The sequence below is a fragment of the Mesoplodon bidens genome (genome assembly GCF_964165515.1).
Source record: "Mesoplodon bidens genome assembly, contig: HAP1_SCAFFOLD_436, whole genome shotgun sequence".
NCBI classification, from domain to species: domain Eukaryota; kingdom Metazoa; phylum Chordata; class Mammalia; order Artiodactyla; family Ziphiidae; genus Mesoplodon; species Mesoplodon bidens.
The window spans coordinates 79,068-99,849 of record NW_027671396.1 but is presented as its reverse complement, the minus strand read 5'-3'; the positions used below and the strand labels follow the sequence as shown (position 1 = coordinate 99,849).

The 20,782-nt window shown below is 42.3% G+C and overlaps 1 pseudogene across 1 annotated transcript in view; it reads right to left on the bottom strand.

The window, feature by feature from the left end:
- Positions 1-20,189, bottom strand: part of LOC308611454 (U3 small nucleolar RNA-associated protein 25 homolog) — a 29,546-nt pseudogene extending 9,357 nt beyond the window's left edge. Inside the window, exons 1-8 of the transcript in view lie at positions 20,018-20,189; positions 18,861-18,900; positions 17,924-18,156; positions 15,627-15,797; positions 13,175-13,263; positions 11,095-11,505; positions 8,911-9,130; positions 990-1,192 (exon numbers count right to left, since the gene is read on the bottom strand). The product of the transcript in view is annotated as a U3 small nucleolar RNA-associated protein 25 homolog (transcript). The remainder of the gene's footprint in view (positions 1-989; positions 1,193-8,910; positions 9,131-11,094; positions 11,506-13,174; positions 13,264-15,626; positions 15,798-17,923; positions 18,157-18,860; positions 18,901-20,017) is intronic.
- Between the last annotated feature and the right edge of the window lie 593 nt (positions 20,190-20,782).

The window sequence follows — 20,782 nt, the reverse complement described above, 5'->3', positions numbered from 1 at the left end:
TGGCCACCTTGTGGATCTCTCAAAAAGGATCAAGATGCGACCTATACAGAGTATTTCTTTTCAAGGAAATTCTGAAATGCCACTCTGGTCACTCTGTAAGCAACTCAGTTCCAGACTTGGACAAGAAGGGAAATGACACGGAAAACAGAGCTGCTGTCCTTCCATGACTTGGTTCCCAAAACGTTAGAAAATTCCCTGAGTGACTACATGTGCCTTTTGCTCAAAATAAAGATGACTCAACCATCGACATGCCTGTTCTATTTTAATCATATTTTTACCTTGTAATGTATATTGAAGGGTCACAAGTACCATAAGTTTATTCCCTACTTTATAAATAAGTACTCCCCTTTATCTGTCCCAAACTTACTCCAAGTCCTGGGGTTGTAGAAAAGGTAAATGCTCACATGCCTTATAAAAATAAACCTATAGTTCTGTGATGAGGATTGTTCCAAAGCACAATCCTAAACCCCAAAACATTGCAGAGTATGTTGAGAGGGAGAAAAAAAATTATAGTACAAATTACAGTAGGGGGACAAAAACATCTTACGTTTCTCTGTAAAACATCACAAATTAAGAAATCATGAGCAATGTTTTCCCATCTCCACTGAAGACCAAACAAAAGAGAACGAGCATAAATAGGAGGAACTATTTTAGATAAAAACATTCCTGGTGAGGAGGGATTTCAGTCAGTCAACCAACCAACCAACCAACCAACCAACCAACCACACTAAACTGGTCTATTACTAGAAGCAACTTTTAAGGGGAAGAAATCTTTTCTGGAGATTTGAAAATGTTGACAAGAATTTTAATCTTTCTGGATACTTTACTGACCAACTTGTGGGTAGAAGAGGGGACAACATTTCCCGTTTTCAAATTGGAAAATGTGGAATATTTCCATTTCCAAGCTGAGTTTTAATCTGGACTTTAATAACCATTTCAGACTCAAACCACTGAGCTTCTTGTCTCTAAATGTTAATGACCAGCATTACCAAGACATGCTCCCAGTTCTGCATCAGGTAAATGTCAGCTTGATCAATGATGAGAAGCTCAATACAAGACAAAAAGTCAAAATCTCTCTTCTTCTCTCCTTCTCCACCAATGATGGTCCTCAAGCCCAGGGGGGAGGCAATGAGGATGTCTGACGAATAGAAGGGGGCATAAAGTCAGATGCTTCTCTGCAGTATTGCCACCCCTATACACAAAACAGCCAAGCACACATCAGTTCATGAGTCACCACCAAGCCATTAGCTTCCACCCTCTCCAACTGCAGCCTCCCCTTGTACCTTCCACATCTTCCCCTTTGCATGTAATTGTGCTCAAACTGCTTTAATTATTAAAATCATCATCGTCATCATCATCATCCCTCCTTTGCATCTACGGTCCCTTCTAGCTCCCACCCTCTTCTTTTCCTTCACTGGCAAACCTTCCAAAAAATTATCTCTACTTTAAAATCCCCCACTGACTCCTTAATGTACTGCAATCTGCCTCTGAGTCTCAGGACACCACTGAAATGACTCTTGCCAAGGTCACCAACAGCTCTCAGTTACCAATTCAATGGCACTTTAGTGTTTCTTGTCACGAATGCATAAGCACACCCTCCTTGAAATGTTCTTTTCCTTACTGGTGGTTTCTATCACTTTAACACTTACTTCTATTACTGACCTGGTTCTTATCTATTTTTCCATATTCAAAGAGCTCTTCAACAAATCCCTGGATTCACCCACAAGTTCTCTTTCACTCTACATAAAGCTTTGGATAAATATATTCACTAATTATGGCTTTAACATTATCATCACAAAAATTTATATTTCCTGCCCACATCTCTTTCCTAAGCAACAAGTAGCAGTCTGTAAAGAGCCCAGATCATATGTGAAGGAGATTCACTTGCTAATCTTAAAGCATCTACCAGAGGGGCAGAAGTTGGCTGGGACTCTCTCTGGGGACAGAATGCTGGCAGATGCCATTTTTACAAATTCCCTCTACCTTGATGGCACTGGTGGGTGCCACTTTTTTGCACTCTCACTCTAAGTTGCTAACAGTGGTGGTGGGTGAGTACCCCCTACCCCACGGCCCTGCACTGCCTGTGTGCAGCACTGACAAACATGGACAACGAGCAGCCACGCCTACCCCATCTCATGCCACTCGCGGGACATGACCTGAGGCAACAATCGCATGTAGCCCACACAGGGGACACTCCTTGAGCACCAGGCTCAGGCAGATGGGGGTGGGACTGCATTTCTAGACTCCATGGGAGTGAAACAAACAGAGAGAGTTTATAAGATGACCAAGAACTAGGAAAAAGTTAAAAATACAGTTCATCTCCCACACAGGGCCACTCCTTCAAGACGGGGCAGTAACTGTTTTGCATAATACACAGAAACAAAGACGGAGAGTCAAGCAAAATGAGGAAGCAGAGGAACATGTTCCAAATGAAGGAACAAGATAAAACCCCAGAAAAAATATTTAATGAAACAGATGTAAGTGATTTATCCGATAAAGAATTCAAAGTCATAGTCCTAAAGATGCTCACCAAACTTGGAAGATGAATGAACGAACACAGTGAGAAACTCAAGAAAGAGACAGAATATAAGCAAGTTCTAAACAGAACTCACACAGCTGAAGATTATAATAATTGAACTGAAAAATACACTAGAGGGAATCAACAGCAGACTAGATGGTAGAAAAGAACAGATCAGTGACCTGGCAGACAAGGTAGCAGAAATCACCCCAACAGAACAGCAAAGAGAAAAAATATTTTTAAAATATGAGGACAGTTTAAGGGAACTGTGGGACAACATCAAGTGTACTATCATCGGTGTTAAGGGGTCGCAGAAGAAGAGAGAGAAAGGGGCACTAACACCCACATTATAGGGGTCCCAGAAGGAGGACAGAGAAAGAAAGGGGCAGAAAACTTATCTGAAGAAATAATGGCTAAAAATGTCCCTAACCTGGTGAAGGAAACAGACATTCAGGTCCAGCAAGAACCAAGAGTCCCAAACAAAATGAACCCAAGGAGATTCATACCAAGACACATTATAATTAATACGTTAAAAGTCAAAGGTAAAGAGGGAATCTTAAGCAGCAAGAGAAAAACAACTAATTACAGACAAGGGAATCCCCATAAGAATATCAGCTGATTTTTCATCAGAAACTTTGTGGTCCAGAAGGAGATGGCATGATATGTTCAAATATGCTGAAAGGAAAAAACTTCCAACAAAGAAGGAAGGAAATAATAGAAGTCAGATGAGAAATACTGAATAAATGAAATGGAGACAAAAAAAAAGATCAATGAAACTAAGAGCTGGTTCTGTGAAAAGATAAACAAAATTAACAAACCTTTAGTCAGACTCAATAAGAAAAAAAGAGAAGGGGCCCAAATAAAATCAGAAATGAAAGAGAACCTATAACTGACACTACAGAAATACAAAGTATCATAAGAGACTACTACGAACAATTATACACCAACAAGTCAGATAACCTAGAAGAAATACATAAATTCCGAGAAACACACAATCTTCTAAAACTGAATCATGAAGAAAAAATGTGAATAGATCAATTACTAGTAATGTGATTGAATCAGTAATCAAAAAGCTCCCCAAAAACAAAAGACCAGGACCAGAGAGCTTCATGGTGAATTCTACGAAATACTTAAAGAAGATTTAATACCTATCCTTCTCAAACATATTTCAAAAAACTGAAGAGGCGGAAACACTTCCAAACTCATTTTATGAGGCCAACATAACCCTGATACTGAAACACCACAAAAAAAGAAATGTACAGGCTACTATGCCTGATAAACACAGATGCAAAAATCCTTGACAAATTATTAGCAAACTGAATCCAACAATACATTAAAAGGACCATACACTATAATCAAGTAGAATTTATTCCAGGGATGCAAGGATGGGTTGACAAAGTGGGTATAGAGGGAACGTATCTCAACCTAGCAAAGGCATATACGATAAACCCACAGCTAACATCATATTCAGTGGTGAAAAGCTGAAAGCATTTCCTCTAAAATCAGGAAGAAGACAAGGATGCACACTTCTGCCACTTTTATTCAACATATTATTGGAAATCCTAGCCACAGCAACTAGGCAAGAAAAAGAAATAAAGGATACCCAAATTGGAAAGGAGGAAGTAAAACTGACTATTTGCAGATGACATGATACTTTATGGAGAAAACCCTAAAGACTCCACCAAAAAACTGTCAGAACTAATAAATAAATTTAGTAATGTTGCAGGATACAAAATTAACAAAAATCTGTTGTGTTTATATACATTAATAAGGAACTATTAGAAATTAAGAAAACAATCCATTTACAATAGCATCAAAAAGAATAAACTACCTAGAAAAAATCTAACCAAGAAGGTAAAAAACTTGTACTTGGAAAACTACAAGGTATTGATGAAAGAAATTAAAGATGACAGAAACATGAAAAAATACACCATGCTCATAGATGGGAAGACTTAGTACTGTTAAAATGTCCATACTGGACACCAAGGGGGGAAAGTGGGGGTGGGGGTGGGGGTGTGATGAATTGGGAGATTGGGACTGACATGTATATACTAATATGTATTAAATGGATAACTAATAAGAACCTGCTGTATAAAGAAATAAATAAAATTCAAAAACAAAGTCCATACTACCCAAAGAAATCTACAGATTTAATGCAATCCTTATCAAAATACCCATGACATTTTTCATAAAACTAGAATAATCCTAAAATTTGTACAGAGGATCCTGGGGATTTGTGCAAAGGATCCTGAATAGCCAAACTGATTATGAGAAAGAAGAACAAAGCTGAAGGTATAACACTCCCTGATTTTAAACTACACTACAAGTCTACAGTAATCAAAATTGTACGGTAATAGCACAAAAACAGACACAGATCAACAGAACAGAGAGCCCAGAAATAAATCCATATTTATATGGTCACTTCATCTATGACAAAGGAGACAAGAATATACAATGCAGAAAAGACAGTCTCATCAACAAATGGTGATGGGAAAACTAGACAGCTACATGCAAAAGAATGAAACTGGACCACTAGCTTACACCATCTACAAAAATCAACTCAAAATGGATTAAAGACTTGAACATAAGACCTGAAAACCACAGAACTCCCAGAAGAAAACATAGGCAGTAACTTCCCTGACAACAGTCTCAGCAATATTTTTTTGGATCTGACTCCACAGGCAAGGGCAATGAAACCAAAAATAAACAAATGGGACTACATCAAACTAAAAAGCTTGTGCACAGCGATGGAAACCATCAATGAAACAAAAAGGCAATCTACTGAATGGGAGAGGATATTTGCAAATCTAGTAAGGGGTTAAGATCCAAAATATATAAAGAACTCATGTAACTCATTATCAAAAAACCCCAAACAGGGCTTCCCTGGTGGCACAGTGGTTGAGAGTCCGCCTGCCGATGCAGGGGATATGGGTTCGTGCCCTGGTCCGGAAAGATCCCACGTGCCGCGGAGCGGCTAGGCCCATGAGCCATGGCCGCTGAGCCTGCGTGTCCGGAGCCTGCGCTCCGCAATGGGAGAGGCCAAAACAGTGAGAGGCCCGCGTACTGCAAAAAAAAAAAGAAAAACCGCAAAAAAAAACCCCCAAACAATCCAATTAAAAAATAGCAGAGGGGGCTTCCCTGGTGGCGCAGTGGTTGAGAATCCACCTGCCGATGCAGGAGACACGGGGTCGTGCCCCGGTCCGGGGGGATCCCACATGCCGTGGAGTGGCTGGGCACATGAGCCATGGCCGCTGAGCCTGCGCGTCCAGAGCCCGTGCTCTGCAACGGGAGAGGCCACAACAGTGAGAGGCCCGCGTACAGCAAAAAAAAAAAAAAAAAAGCAGAGGACCTGAATAGACATTTTTCCAAAGAAGTCGTACTGATAGCCAACAGTCAAATGTAGAGATGCTCAACATCAGTCATCAGGAAAATGCAAATCAAAATCACAATGAGAAATCAAAACTACAATGAGGTACCATCTCACACTGGTCAGAATGGCCATCATTAAAATGTCTACAAATAACAAATGCTGGAGAGGGTGTGGAGAGAAGGGAACCCTCCTACACTGTTGGTGGGAATGTAAGTTGGTGCAGTCACTATGGAAAACAGTATGGAGTTTCCTTGGAAAACTAAAAATATAATTACCATATGATCCAGCAATCCCACTCCTGGGCATATATCTGGACAAAACTATAATTCAAAAAGATACATGCACCCCTATGTTCACAGAAGCACTATTCACAATAGCCAAGACATGGAAACAACCTAAATGTCCATTGACAGATGAATGGATAAAGATGTGATACATATATACAATGGAATACTACTCAGTCATAAACATGAACAAAATAATGCCATTTGGCAGCAACATGGATGCAACTACAGATTATCATACTAAGAGGAGTCTGTCAAAGAGAAAGACAAATACCATATGATATCACGTATATATGAAATCTAAAATATGGCACAAATGAACCTATCTACAAAACAGAAACAGACTCACAGACCTGTGGTTGCCAAGGTCAGGGGTGGGGAAAGGGATGGACTGAGAGTCTGGGGTTAGTTGATGCAAACTATTACCTTTAGAATGGGTAAACAACAAGGTCCTACTGTATAGCACAGGGAACTATATCCAATCTCCTGGGATATGCCGTAATGCAAAAGAATATAAAAAAGGATGTATATATGTGTATAACTGAGTCACTGCCATACAGCAGAAATGAGCACAACATTGTAAATCAACTATACCTACTCCAATTAAAAAAAAAAAGAAGAATGTATCAGGTGGCTAGTAAGTGCTGTGATCAAAATGAAATAATATAAAATGATAGGCTGTGATTTTGGAGTTATAAATTCTTACAGCCACCATGTATTATAAGTTGCTATTAACCAAAGCACAGAGAGAAAAAAAACCACAATGAGATATCACCTCAAACCTGTCAGAATAGGTCTTATCCAAAAGACAAGAAATAACAAATGCTGGCAAAGATGTGGAGAAAAGGGAACCCGTGTGCATTGTTAGTGGAAATGTAAATTGGTGCGGCCACTATGGAAAACAGTATGGATGTTCTTCAAAAATTAAAAATAGAATCACCATACAATTGAGCAATTCAACTTCTGGGTGTTTATCCAAAGAAAAAACCCACTAATTCAAAAAGATATATGCACTCCTACGTTCAATGCAACATTTATAATAGCCAAAATATGGAATATGGAAGCAGCCTAAGTGTCCACAGATGACAAATGGATAAAGATGTGGTGGGTGTACACACACACACACACACACACACACACACACACACACACACACACACACACACACACACACACACACACACACACACACACACACACACACACACACACACACACACACACACACACACACACACACACACACACACACACACACACACACAGGAATATTACTCAGCCATAAATGAATGAAATCTTGCCATCTGCGACAACAAGGATAGACCTTGAGGGTATCACAGTAAGTGAAATAAGTCAGACAAAGACAAATATCCACAGCATGTGACTTCACTTATATGTGGAATCTAAAAAACAAAAAACCAGACGGATAGATACAGAGAACAGACTGGTGGTTGCCAGCAGGGAGGGCGGGGTTGGAGGGTGGGCAAAATGGATGGGGGAGATCAGGAGGTATAAAACTTCCAGTTATAAAGTGAACAGGTCACAGGGATCCAATGTATGCCATGGGGAATATAGTCAATAATATTGCATTAACTTTGTATGGTGACAAACGGTAACTTTACTTATTGTTGTGATAAGTTTGTAAGGTATATAGACATTGAATCACTATGTTGTACACCTGAAACTAATATGTCAATTATATATCAATTAAACAAAAGACTGATTTATCAGCTCCTTGTTGGCCGCCTGCATGTTTAAAACTAACCACAAGCTCTAATCCCCTTGCACTGCACACTCTGGCCATGCTAAAGCCTCTGAATCCTAAGTCATGCCGGTTTATTCACCCTGATGCCTCCACACTTGCCATTTCCTGTCTGAAACTTTTTCTTCCACTCTCATCGCTCCACTTTGTACCTGGCTAAATCTGACTCAGGTTTCAACTTAGTATGGATGGTACCTCCAACAGAAGGCCTTCCCTAACAGTCCTGAGCCCATTTTGAGTAAGGATATTTGCTTTAAATACTTTTAACTAGAACACCCACTATCCTCTAACAGTAAGACATCTCATCCCATACTGTCTGATTTGTCTTAAGGCTGGACTTGCTTAACAGTAACTTTTAATTCCATATCTCCAGCTTAACAGTGCCTGGCACATAGTAGATGCTTAATAAGTGGTAAATGGGCATACGTGACTAATAAATATTTTCCAGGAACTTTTTCAATGAACAAGCAACCAAGTACATGGGAGCTGAATGACAAACAAGCAAAAATGTGCAAAGCTGGGTGGGAGTCAGTAAGTCCAGAGTGGAGATAATTCAGGTGTGGGCACTCCACATGGCAGGCAGGAGGGAAGTCCATTACGTACAGATGCTCTAGTTTATTCATCTTCCCCAGACTGACCCACCCAGCCCCATCAGCTCCAACTCCCCCAAGAAGCCCTGTAGCATTGACTGTGAGCTACCAGCTATAGGCATGCTGAGACATTTGTTATAAACATGCAGGTGCCTTTCATACATGCCTTCACAGACACTCCATCCCATTAGCCAAGTATGTACCCCATTAGCCAAGGCAAGACTCTCCCCTGGCAGACGAGTGGTCTCAAATGCGTCCTGGTTCTGCTAGGAGGCTGAGACAGTGACCCTCTGAAAGAATGCCTAATTCCAGGCTTCTAGCTTCCAGCTATGTGCACCTCACACCTCAGGTCCCTCAGGGTCTCAGTTTTGACAAGGAGGAATTACCAGTCCTGAAGTGGTCATCGATGTTGCCGACAAATACAGCTTCATAATCCTCAGGCCTCTTCAGGTTGGGTGGTCTCTCCTTGGGATCTGAGCCATACTCTCCATTAAACCTCTTTTTGTTGCTTACAATTATTTTCTTCTTGCTGTCGCCCTCAAGAAGACTGATGAAGAGCTGTACCACCCGCAAAGCAGCTTCCTGGAATGGCACCACTATCGGCACCTGTGGAGGGAGTGATGGGCAGCCTTGGAGGGGCAAGGGGAAGGAAGGACAGCTCGAGGTGAGCCTGCTGGGGACCTAAGGAGCCCTCCGTTCCACAGCCCCTGGCCAAGGACCACATCCGTGTCACCCCCTTTACATAGGACCTGGCTCAGTACTGAAGGCTGAGCATCTTTCCGACCCACAGCACCATGTCCTATGGACTTCAATCTCATGGCTCCTTGGGGTGGGGGGGGTTAATTCTTAAGCAGAATGTAGAATTTTTTTTTTTTTTTGCGGTACGCGGGCCTCTCACTGTTGTGGCCTCTCCCGCTGCGGAGCACAGGCTCCGGACGCGCAGGCTCAGCGGCCATGGCTCACGGGCCCAGCCGCTCCGCGGCATGTGGGATCTTCCTGGACCGGGGCACGAACCCGTGTCCCCTGCATCGGCAGGCGGACTCTCAACCACTGCGCCACCAGGGAAGCCCAGAAATACTCTTTGAGGTAAGTCAATGCCGTTAACAGAGGTGTCCATTAGCAAAAACCCAAGGGCATAAACACACAAAGCTCTTTGAGGACAAGAAATGTTACTCATTTCTGTCTCCCACAGAACTTAGTTCAGTATTTTGATCCGTAAGACCCAAGGAATATGCTGAACAAATGAATTAGATGTATTAAGTAGAGAATAAAGTTAGTAAGGAAAGGACTAAAGCATCATTACTTTTCTAGTACATTTCCTAGTACATTTTTCAGAAATGATGATAAAGGATTTCTGAAATAAGATGATATTTCAATGGGAAATACAGGATTCAGTTTTCCAAACATTTCCAAAAGTGCTCAATTTTAACTGTTGAGGAAAAAAACAGAAGATGCTTAACAAATGATTACCTTCTAACTACCCTTGTGTAAACAATACAGTCAATGGATATAACCCCAGTCAGATCAGGCAGTTCACCAAATTCTGAATGTGATTCATGGGTAATCTACCTCATATTCTATTTTGCAATTCTAAATGGAAACAGATAATCTTATTATCCTGATGTTCAAGATTCTGAGATAGTTTCTCAGAAAGGCAACCAGCACAGCCAGAGGGGTGTAGTGATTCAGTTTGGTACAGTGCAGGGATGATGGATCAGTTTTGAAGAGGGCCAAGTTACTGTCCCGGCTGTCACACTAAGTAAGTGTCTAGGCTTTGGTTTCCCCAACTATCAAACAAGAGGGTTGGACTAAGAAATCTCTAAGAGCCATATCAGTATCAAAATCCTAAAATCCTATTAAGCCCAATGAGAAGAATCTAAGAAGATGAGGCTTCTTCAATATAGACACAGAGGCTAAGGGGTAAGGGGGTATGGGTGGCACAGTATCTAGCTCCAGCACATCATGAAAAATGTAGACAGAATTCAACGACGTAAGCTCCCAGTCCACTGGAGCTTAGGCTTATGAGCCACATAAATGTAATCATCACTTTAAGCAGTAATAAGGATACAATGCCAAAACAGGGATTTTGTTTTCCAAGGTTTACATATTTATGTGGCTTAGTGAAGAGAATCCTTGGTTCTAGTCCTGTCTCTGCTACTTTTTCTCTGGTTCTCTTTAGCAAGGTCCTCTAAGAATCTGGGTCTCTGTCCACAGGTGTAATATGTAGGGATTGAATAAAAGGCTCCTTAAGGTCCCATCCAGCTCTGACAATCACAAAGAAGACATTTATAGTGGAGTGTTACTTATGTAGGATCAGGGTTTATCTTTAAGGAGAGAATTATCATGGAGGTACCTCCTACTCCACTTTCCAGTTACATCTGCTGTTAGAGACGGTCCACTGAGCTGTCTGCAGCACTGCTGTGACATTACCTGGCCCATCTAATATGCTCATTCTTGGACTCATTCATGATTCCAATCATTAAACCGTCTGAGAACCTGCTAAGTGCCAGGACCCATATGTTAGAGCCTTACAGCCTCCTTGAGGGCAAAGTTCTGCTGCTGCCACTCACCTTGGGCCTCGTTAGCCCTTGGTCCCTGAAGTCATCATCATCACCCAACCCAAGTTTCTGGCTTCGGCATCTGCTGTTGTTGGCAAGCACCTGGGCATTGGCTTTGAGAACGTGATTTATCACATGCAGGCAGTACACGTGGCGGATCTCTTCCCCTTTCTTCAGGGCAGTCCTTTCTGGGTAGAACAGGTCCCGGTAAGAATTCATAATTAAGAAGAGCTCTTTCTGGAGGGGTGTGAAGGGGCTACTTGAATTTGGGGGACCAGAGAGGAACTGGCTGTTGGTCTTGATCCAGGTGGATTCCAGAGGCTTCTGGAGATGAAGTGACTTTAAGTCAATGTCCTTTGGGGGTTTAAAGGTTTCCAACTGTTGAAACCTGGATGAAAAGGCAAGCTGGCCCAGGATGGGCCACTGTGGGAGAAATGATCAAGAACTAAGTTAGAAATGAATTATACTACCTTACATTCATATAGTGCTTTATAATTTACCAAGGCCTTTCACAGATCCTTTTACAGATCCTCTCACTTTATCCTCACAACAACCTTACAAGCTAAACACTATAATGCTCTTCTTGCAGTTTAGGAAATGCTGAGGTTCAGAGGTTATAGGATTCAGACAAACAGGAGAACAGAACTAAGGGTTAGACCCCAAGGTTTCTGACTTTAGAAACCTTGTGAGCTCTTCACTAGATCAGTGGGTCACAAACTGTCCTGTGGACCACACTGTAGGAAGTCAAAATTTACTCTAGACAAAAGAAAAGGGGGCCCAACGGTCAAATAACTTCGGTAACCACCACAAAACCTAATCCCCCTCAGGGAGAGTCACATGCAGATCGGACACTAAAGGTTCTGCTGAGTCCTGTAACAAGGACTCCGTTCCACTTCGTTTGACCCAGAGTTTTCCAAATTTACTTGGACGTGGAACAAGGTTTTTGTTGTTGTTTTGGATATTTTTTTGGGGGGGAGACATATATTAGAATTGAAAAGAATAGTATTTTGTGGAATACCAGTTTGGGAATTTTTGCACTGTAACAAAACTGCTGATCTTAGCAATAAAGAAAGGATGACCTCTGCAATAAAAAAGAATTAACTATTGATATATGCCAACAACTGGGATGAATCTCCAAGGAATTATGCTGCGTGAAAAAAGCCAACCTGTATGATTTTATTTATATAACGCTTTTGAAATAACAAAATTATAGAAATGGAGAACAGATTAGCAGTTACCAAGGGTTAGGAATGGGGGAAGGGAGGTGGGTGTGGTTATAAAATGGCACCAGGGAAGAGGAGGGATCTTGATGGTGCTGGAAATGCTCTGTATGTTGACTGTGGTGGTGGCCAGGGCAACCTACACGTGATAAAACAGTATAGAACTAAATAACACAAAGGAGCAGGAGCAAAAGTGAGGAAATCTGAATAAGACAGGTAGGTTGTATCAGTGGAAATTTCCTACTTGTGATATTGTACTACAGTTTTGTAAGATGCTACCATTGGGGGAAACCGGGCAAAGGGCACATGGGATACCCTTGTATTATTTCTTACAACTGCATCTATAATTATTACCTCAATAAAAATTTCAATGAAACAAGGATGACCAATTCTTATGAATAGCATCAGTGGTGAAAAAAAAATCACCGAAAAAAGAAGCAAAAACTGCTCCATACTGAATAATTTAGGTGTGAACTTATCTCAGATATTTCAAACAAATGAACAGCAGTAGCTACTGTCTGACTGAACACTTTGTACATGTCTTCCAGTAAACTAAATTACTTTATTTTGATGCAGGCATTACTGTCCCCCTCTAACAGATGAGAACAGTGAAGATTAAAAAGGTAGATTAACTTGCCTTAGGTCATGAGATAGCCCCTTGCAGACGTTGGTCTAAACCCTGGTGTACCTGTCTCCAAAGCATTCTTATCTTATTGGTCCCCACCTTCCAGCTTCCCAGTGCCTTTTCTAGCTATGCCTGTGCCTTACTGGGCTCTTCCAGTCTTCCTCTATCTTGCTCCCTATCAAGCCATCTGCCACGGGTGTGTATCATACATTCAGGGAGACCACTAAAACCCAAGACCACTGCTTACTTTTAGCTGGTGGGTAGTTTTGGGATTTGTGGCAACAGCCTGGATTTCTTTTTCTTTCAGTTCTTTGTTTACATGTTGTGCAAATGGATCTAATTCAGAAATAAAGAATATTAGAACACTTAGGGCAAATGACAGGGATTTTCCAGTCTTCCCCTATGAATGACATCCTGTTTTCATGATGTTAACTCATCTTTTTCCCCATCAACTTTCCCCATCATTTATCCCAGTCCAGAGCTTAAAAGTTTCTGACAGGTTCATCTCCCTAAAGCATTTCTTTAATCACATTATTCCCCACCTCAAAAACCTTTGAAGAAACTTCTTGGACTGAAATTCAACATACACCTCTAACCTACCTCTCTAATGTAATTTTTGAATTACATGGCTCTCAAATTCTTCTGCCACTGTGGCTTTCCTTCCTTTAACTGAAAATTCTATCCTCTTGTTCACCGCATTTCTATATATCCAAATAGTATCTGTTGAATGTTACCCCCTGACTCACAATAAATAACTATTTCCCAAGAGCCTACTGTGTCAGGCACAGTTCTGGCTCCAAAGAAGCCATCTCTGGTCCCCTATAGACAGTCATCACTTTCTCTCAAGCGCCCCACCCTGCCCTCAGTTATCCACACCAACACATATATGTGCATGTACTACCTCACCTAACTAGACTGCAAGATCCCTGAGGGCAGGTACCACGTCTGATTTAACCTGCACTGGAAGACAAATGTAAATGCTCAACACTCAACTGAGGTGAACAAATGATCAAAATGGCAGGGTCAGTGCTCTGCACTGGCCACCCAACCTTCTCTTCCAGCCCCACTCATGTAAGAAGCAAAGTTAAATGACCCATTCAGGGACCCAGGTAGTAAAACTTCAAATGCAGTGCACCTTATATTAAGACCTAAGATAAAGGTGAACAATAGGAAATAAGAATTCTAGGTGATAATATATCAGTACAGACCAAACAACCAGAGAAACTTTAGGATAGTCAAGCCTCCTAATGTTTCCTCCAGGGTTTTTTTTAACTTCTTTTGAGTTCAGAACGTGGTTTTTGCCCAAATTCTACCTGCTACTTCTTCCTCTTGTCTAGAATAGCTAACAGAACCAAATGAGGATTAAAATTTCAACTTCAGTGGCACCGCTGGTTGAAGAATGGCACTGGGACCAAAAAAGGCAGTCAGGACCCAGAATGAGACCAACCTGACGTGCCCACCCAGGCACAGGCTAAGACACAGGACCTGAGAGACAGCAGAGCCCTGCCTCAGCCTACCACAGGCTTGTCTAAGTAACAGTCATGGGGACAGAGGCATGGCCCAGTGTTCTGTATCTTGACTTTGGCGATGACAATATAAATATACACATTTGTCAAAACTTATCGAATTATATACTTAAAATGGGTACACCTTGTTGAATGTAATTCATACCTCAATAAAGTTGATTTTAAAGTTAAATTAAACAGTCGCCTATGGGGACTTCCCCAGTGGCACAGTGGTTAAGAATCCGCCTGCCGGGCTTCCCTGGTGGTGCAGTGGTTGAGAGTCCGCCTGCCGATGCAGGGGACACGGGTTCGTGCCCCGGTCCGGGGAAGATCCCACATGCCGCAGAGCGGCTGGGCCTGTGAGCCATGGCCACTGAGCCTGCGTGTCCAGAGCCTGTGCTCCACAACGGAAGAGGCCACAACAGTGGGAGGCCCGCGTACCGCAAAAAAAAAAAAAAAAAAAAAGAATCCGCCTGCCAATGCCGTGGAGCAACTAAGCCCATGCACCACAACTACAGAGCCTGAGCTCTAGAGCCAGTGAGCCACAACTACTGAGCCCATGTGTCACAACTGCTGAGCCTGCGTGTCACAACTGCTGAAGCCCGCGTGCCTAGAGCCTGCGCTCCACAACAAGAGAAGCCACCACCGTGAGAAGCCCACACACTGCCACAAAGACCCAATGCAGCCAAAAATAAAGAGAGAGACTGGGGAGACAGGGTGGAGCTTTCTGGCTTCTGAGGTGCTTCCTAGTAATAAGGACCAATCAGATTAGCCACTGCCAGGTCTCACAAATCTGTAAAATTACCGCTCCAGTAAGGAAGAGCAAGTGAAGGATAGACAGAAAAATGCAAAGTACTTTTCTCCTCTTTCTCTCCCTTCCCTGCTTGGGGAAAAAAATCAGAAGTCTTCCCCTGACCCCAGCTGTGGATCGTGAGCTTTGAGGAACTGGCCTTCCCTGCTATCATTGTTCAACTGTTTGTCCTCATGAACAGCCGCGCCCACTCGCAACACTGCCTAACCCTGAAAAACACAAAAGATCTCGGAGAAGCATTTCTTTCCAGCTCTACATCTAGCTGCTAAACTATCTGTTTCTATTACTGCTCATTCCAATAACAAGAGATTTAACAGGTATTAGACCACAACCACCCATACTAAGCACCAGCTGAATTCAAACAACATGAGCTGTGCTCTGACCTTGTGATGCTTTCAGAGAACAGTTGCCTCCTCTTTCCTCTTCGAGAAACTTGGTTTCTAGGCTAAAGAGTGACTCATGTTTTGCATCTGTAAACTCCTCTGGGGATTCCTCTGCTGTGCCAGGTGGCCCGTGCCCATCTTTTCCCTTAGGGTCAGCAGGTAAGGCCGCATCTGCAGTTTTGATAAAACATTTTGTGAAATTATTTACTACTCATAAATATAATTACACTTCTGTTGACAAATGAAATCTAATTCCTTAGGCTATCATTTACTTTTAAGCAAATTCAGGTAGAAGACATAAGTTTCAAAACTGAGCTTGACTGCTGACCTAGTACATGTAAAGATGTTCAAATCAGCGTTGATATAACAAATAACTAGAAAAAATGATTTCGTCATTTCTATCGAAGGGGTACTAATTAAATTACCACATATTATTTACAATGGAATACTATGTGATTAAGCTAATGTGAACCCACAGTTACACACGTTATATCATTAAAGAAAAAAGTAACTTACAGAAATGTATGAGGCCATTATGCACATACACACAAATATATATTCACTCATATATCCATAAAAAAGTAGCCTGGAAGGTTCTATAAAATGTTAAAGGTGTTCATCCCAGGGTGGAGGAGATATACGTTAACTATATTACCCTCTTAAATTTTTACAGTAAATATATATTACTTTTATAATTTAAAAAACCAAACTTTTCATTTTTAAAAACCTAAAACATGAAAGAAAAATGGAAAACCAACAAAATTTTAAAAGTCCCTAAGTCTGAGGCAACGATTTTTTTTATCCGAGTACAAGTGATGAATGAAAATACTAAGAATGGTGTGTGACACCTTAAAGTAGAGACAAAAATACAGTAAGGCAAATAGGCATTAAGATAACAGAATATAAAAAGTTACCCAGATATATTCAGACAATGGACTACTATTCCAGTAATAAAAAGAAATGAATTACTAATATGAACTACACGGATGAGTCACAACAACATGAGGAGCCAAAGAAGCCACATGCAAAAGGGTACTTATTGTGTGCTTCCATTCAAATGAATTTCTAGAATAGAAAACACTAATACATAGTGAAAGAAAGCATGTCAGTGGTTGCCTGATGCCAGGCCTGGGAAACTGACTGTAAAAGGACAAGAAGGAACTTTTTGCAGGTATTGGAAGTGTTCTGTATCTTGACTTTGGCGATGACAATATAGACAGACACATCTGTCAAAACTCATCAAATTACATACTTAAAATGGGTACACCTTGTTGAATGTAATTCATACTTCAATAAAGTTGATTTTAAAGTTAAATTAAAAAGTCACCTATGGGGACTTCCCTGGTGGCACAGTGGTTAAGAATTCGCCTGCTAATGCAGGGGACGTGGTTTCAAGCCCTAGTCTGGGAAGATCCCACATGCCGCAGAGCAACTAAGCTCGTGCGCCACAACAAGAGAAGCCACCACAGTGAGAAGCCGGCGCACCGCAACAAAGACACAATGCAGCCAAAAATAAATGAATTAATAATAATTTTTTAAAAAATAGTCACCTAGGGGCTTCCCTGGTGGCGCAGTGGTTGAGAGTCCGCCTGCCGATGCAGGGGACACGGGTTCGTGCCCCGGTCCGGGAAGATCCCACATGCCGCGGAGCGGCTGGGCCTGTGAGCCATGGCCGCTGAGCCTGCGCGTCCGGAGCCTGTGCTCCGCAACGGGAGAGGCCGCAGAGGTGAGAGGCCCGCATACCGCAAAAAAAAAAAAAAAAAAAAAAAAGTCACCTAGATGTTCGAGTGAGACAGAGTTCCTTTAAGCTTTCAATCCCAGCTCTTCTCTGAAGCCTCCCCTCATGTACCCTGGCAGCATGTGACCACTTTGCACGTCTTTAACACCTTATATTTATCGGTTCCATTCAGATTTGATGCTTGAAAAGTTTTGTATATTTTATGTCTATCTTCCACTAAACTTGGTTCCTCTAAGGCAGGAACAATCATCTCTTTCATAAATTGAGACCATTACAAAAACATAATTATGTTCCCTTTCCTCTCAATCAGGGGAATTTGAAGTAGGATTGATGAAATCCTGGAAATCATAAGCAAAAACGTCATTTCTGCATTTTTATGGCCAGAGGGTCCTGTGTTTTCATCAGATTCTTGAAGATATCACAGAGCCCAACAATGTTAAGAATCTCTGCTTTGAATCCATGTGCTTTCACCCAGCTCTATGGTACAAGGCACCCTGCCCCTGGGGCAATCTGTCTGTGGTCCCTGCAAAGATGATAAACCCACATCAAAGACACTTACTCCTCCGCATGTCAGTAGACTCTACTGCCGTCTCTTCCTCCACAACGATGTCACTATCGCCGTCTTCAAGATTCATTTCTGTCTCATCTATAACACTGTCTTCTTCCTCTTCTTCCTCCTCATCTTCCTTGGAAACATCCTTTAACGTGGCAAGTAGTCTGTTGTAACCAGAAACTTGTTCTGGTTCACTCTATGCTTCACTTTCAGAACTTGGAAGTATCTAAACCCTCTGACTAAAAGGAAAATGGGGATTTTAAAAACAAAAATTATATTGTTCTTGTTGCTACCCCACGACTATCATCAGGCCCACAGTGGAACCAAGTTCAGACTTTTCTAAATAAAAACCAGCTTTTCTGCAAATATGCAATCCTATCTATTCAACCAAACCTAGCACCAAATTTGTTTAAAACAGCTAATCTAGCTATGATTCTAGAAGCTCTTCCTCTTCTTTGAACTGCTAATGTTCTACGTGGGAAGACAGCAAACTAAACACATGGAGCTTTAGGTTATAAGGCGATCTAACCTATGTGTCAGCCACTTGGCACCTTTAAAGGAGCAACAGGAAAACTTACAACAAAAAAGTGTACTTTATTTCTGAGTCCGTGGTAATGAAATAAGACCTTTGATGATTTTGCACTCTATTTTATGTTAAGCAAACATAACATTCCCTCTTAGGATTCACCAAGAGCCCTCTGGTAAGCCTCCTTAACAGGTTCTAACAGGCTACTCTCTCAGGACAGTTTCCTACTCTATACTATATTAGTTATCACAATGGCATCTTAACAGACATCTGCACTTAAAACTAAGCAATATTACTAAAATATAGCTTACATCTAAAATCAGAAAGAGTGGAAATGTAGCCAAACATTATTACCATATATAATCTTAAAAGTAACCGTCCAGAATCTACTATCATAAAGAAGGTATAAAGCATTACCAGTTGACAAGTCTGTGGTTTTGCTTCCTTTCTGGAAACCCTGAGAAGAAACAGGCAATGTTAAACTTTAACTGCTAGTATGTAGCAATTAGGAAAAGCCTAATGATACAACTTTAAATGAACACGGCAGACTATACCGTTATAAATACATTATATCTATTGTCAAGTTAAAAACTCCATATGCATTTGGACAGGTTTTGTAAGGATATGCCAAATAGATAATAATAGACGAATGAAAAGGTCTAACAAGACCACATGACAAATACTACAGTCACACAGTAACAGGCTCTCATCCAAAAGATGGGAAATTTTGGCAAATACAAGCCCTCGGGGTTCACCTTTTCTAGCAAATTTCTTAAGTAGATTATCCCTCTAACTGTTGATAAAGCAGCCCAAAGGGGTGGGATGAGCACTAAGATCATAACTGAGAGTCTGGACACTTATAGAGGAACCCACAACTACCCAAACATTAGTTTCCTCATGGTCACTGAATACATAGGTGATGTCGAGGGTCCCAAGCAATTCTATTTTTTTTAACTTATTTAATTAATTTATTTTTGCCTGCTATGGCTCTTCGTTGCTGCGCCCGGGCTTTCTCTACTTACGGCGAGCGGTGGCTTCTCTTGTTGCAAAGCAGGGGCTCTAGGCTCGCGGGCATCAGTAGTTGCACCACCCTGGCTCAGCTGCTGTGGCTCGCGGGCTCTGGAGTGCAGGCTCAATAGTTGTGGCGCATGGGCTTACTTGCACCGCGGCATGTGGGATCTTCCTGGACCAGGGCTCGAACCCCTGTCCCCTCCGTTGCCAGGCGGATTCTTAACCACTGCGCCACCAGGGAAGCCCCCCAAGCAATTCTTTAAAAGCATATAAAACGAAAACAAGCTTATAAAATCTCCGCCCAGTCGCCACACGGGAGGCGTGCCGTCTAGCATAAAACTACAGGCTCAACAAAGGGTAGGAAGTCCGGTGAAGAACCCCATCTCAGGCGGGAAGCCGTCAGGATCCCCGGGCGAGCTAGGCCGGCGCCGGGGCAGCGTGGGACGCGGCGGGAGCTGCCCTGTCACTACCCCCGGGGCACCGGTGGACCAAACGCGGGGACACGCGGGCTCCCACCGGGAAAGGACGCCGGCAGCGCCGGTCCCAGCCTTGCCTCTCCATACGTGTCATAGAAGGGATGCTCCTCGCCGAAATCCCTTAGATGCTTCTTCTGCTTTTTAGTTAGGGAGCTGAGCAGCTGGCTCTGGCTCCGGCTCCGGCTCCCGCGTTTGCCCATGGGGAAGACGGCAATTCAGCCAACCTCCAAGAATCGCGTTTTGCACCCGGAAGTAGTCTCGTCAACCCACTCACGCGGGCTTGCCAACGGCGCTTTACGGCGGAAGCAGGGTGCCATAAAGCAGACCCGCTTTACGTCGCGCTTGTACGACAGGCGTTAGAACTTCCTGTTTCCCATTCCGCCCCCTAGCGAGGCTCTTTGGAAGCACGTGCACGCATGCGCAGCTTTTCTCTGAGCCCCGTAAGGAAGGCAGGCAGGCAGGCAGGCAGGGAGGCTTCGGGCTTCCCCAGGTGGGTAAATGGGTGGGTGTACTTTGTGCGTCTGTTTTGGCTGTGAGAATCAGCCTGCATAAACGTGTAGTGACTGAGATGGTTGAATGCAGTGCCTTTATATTATGCCATAATACAAATACCAACTAACATTTAAGGCTGCCGGTGCATCTCAGTTCATCCTCACAACAACAGTAAACAAATAGGCCTTGTTAATAAGCCTGATATTGGAGATGAGAAAGCTGATGCTTACAAAAGGTTACATACACACTAGCAAGAGAGGAGATGGAAACCTAATTCTCTCTGATGCGAGCACAGGCTTTTCCCACTAGGATCTGCCACATGCGTGTGCCATGTGAAGAATGAGGACGCAAGGCTGAGAT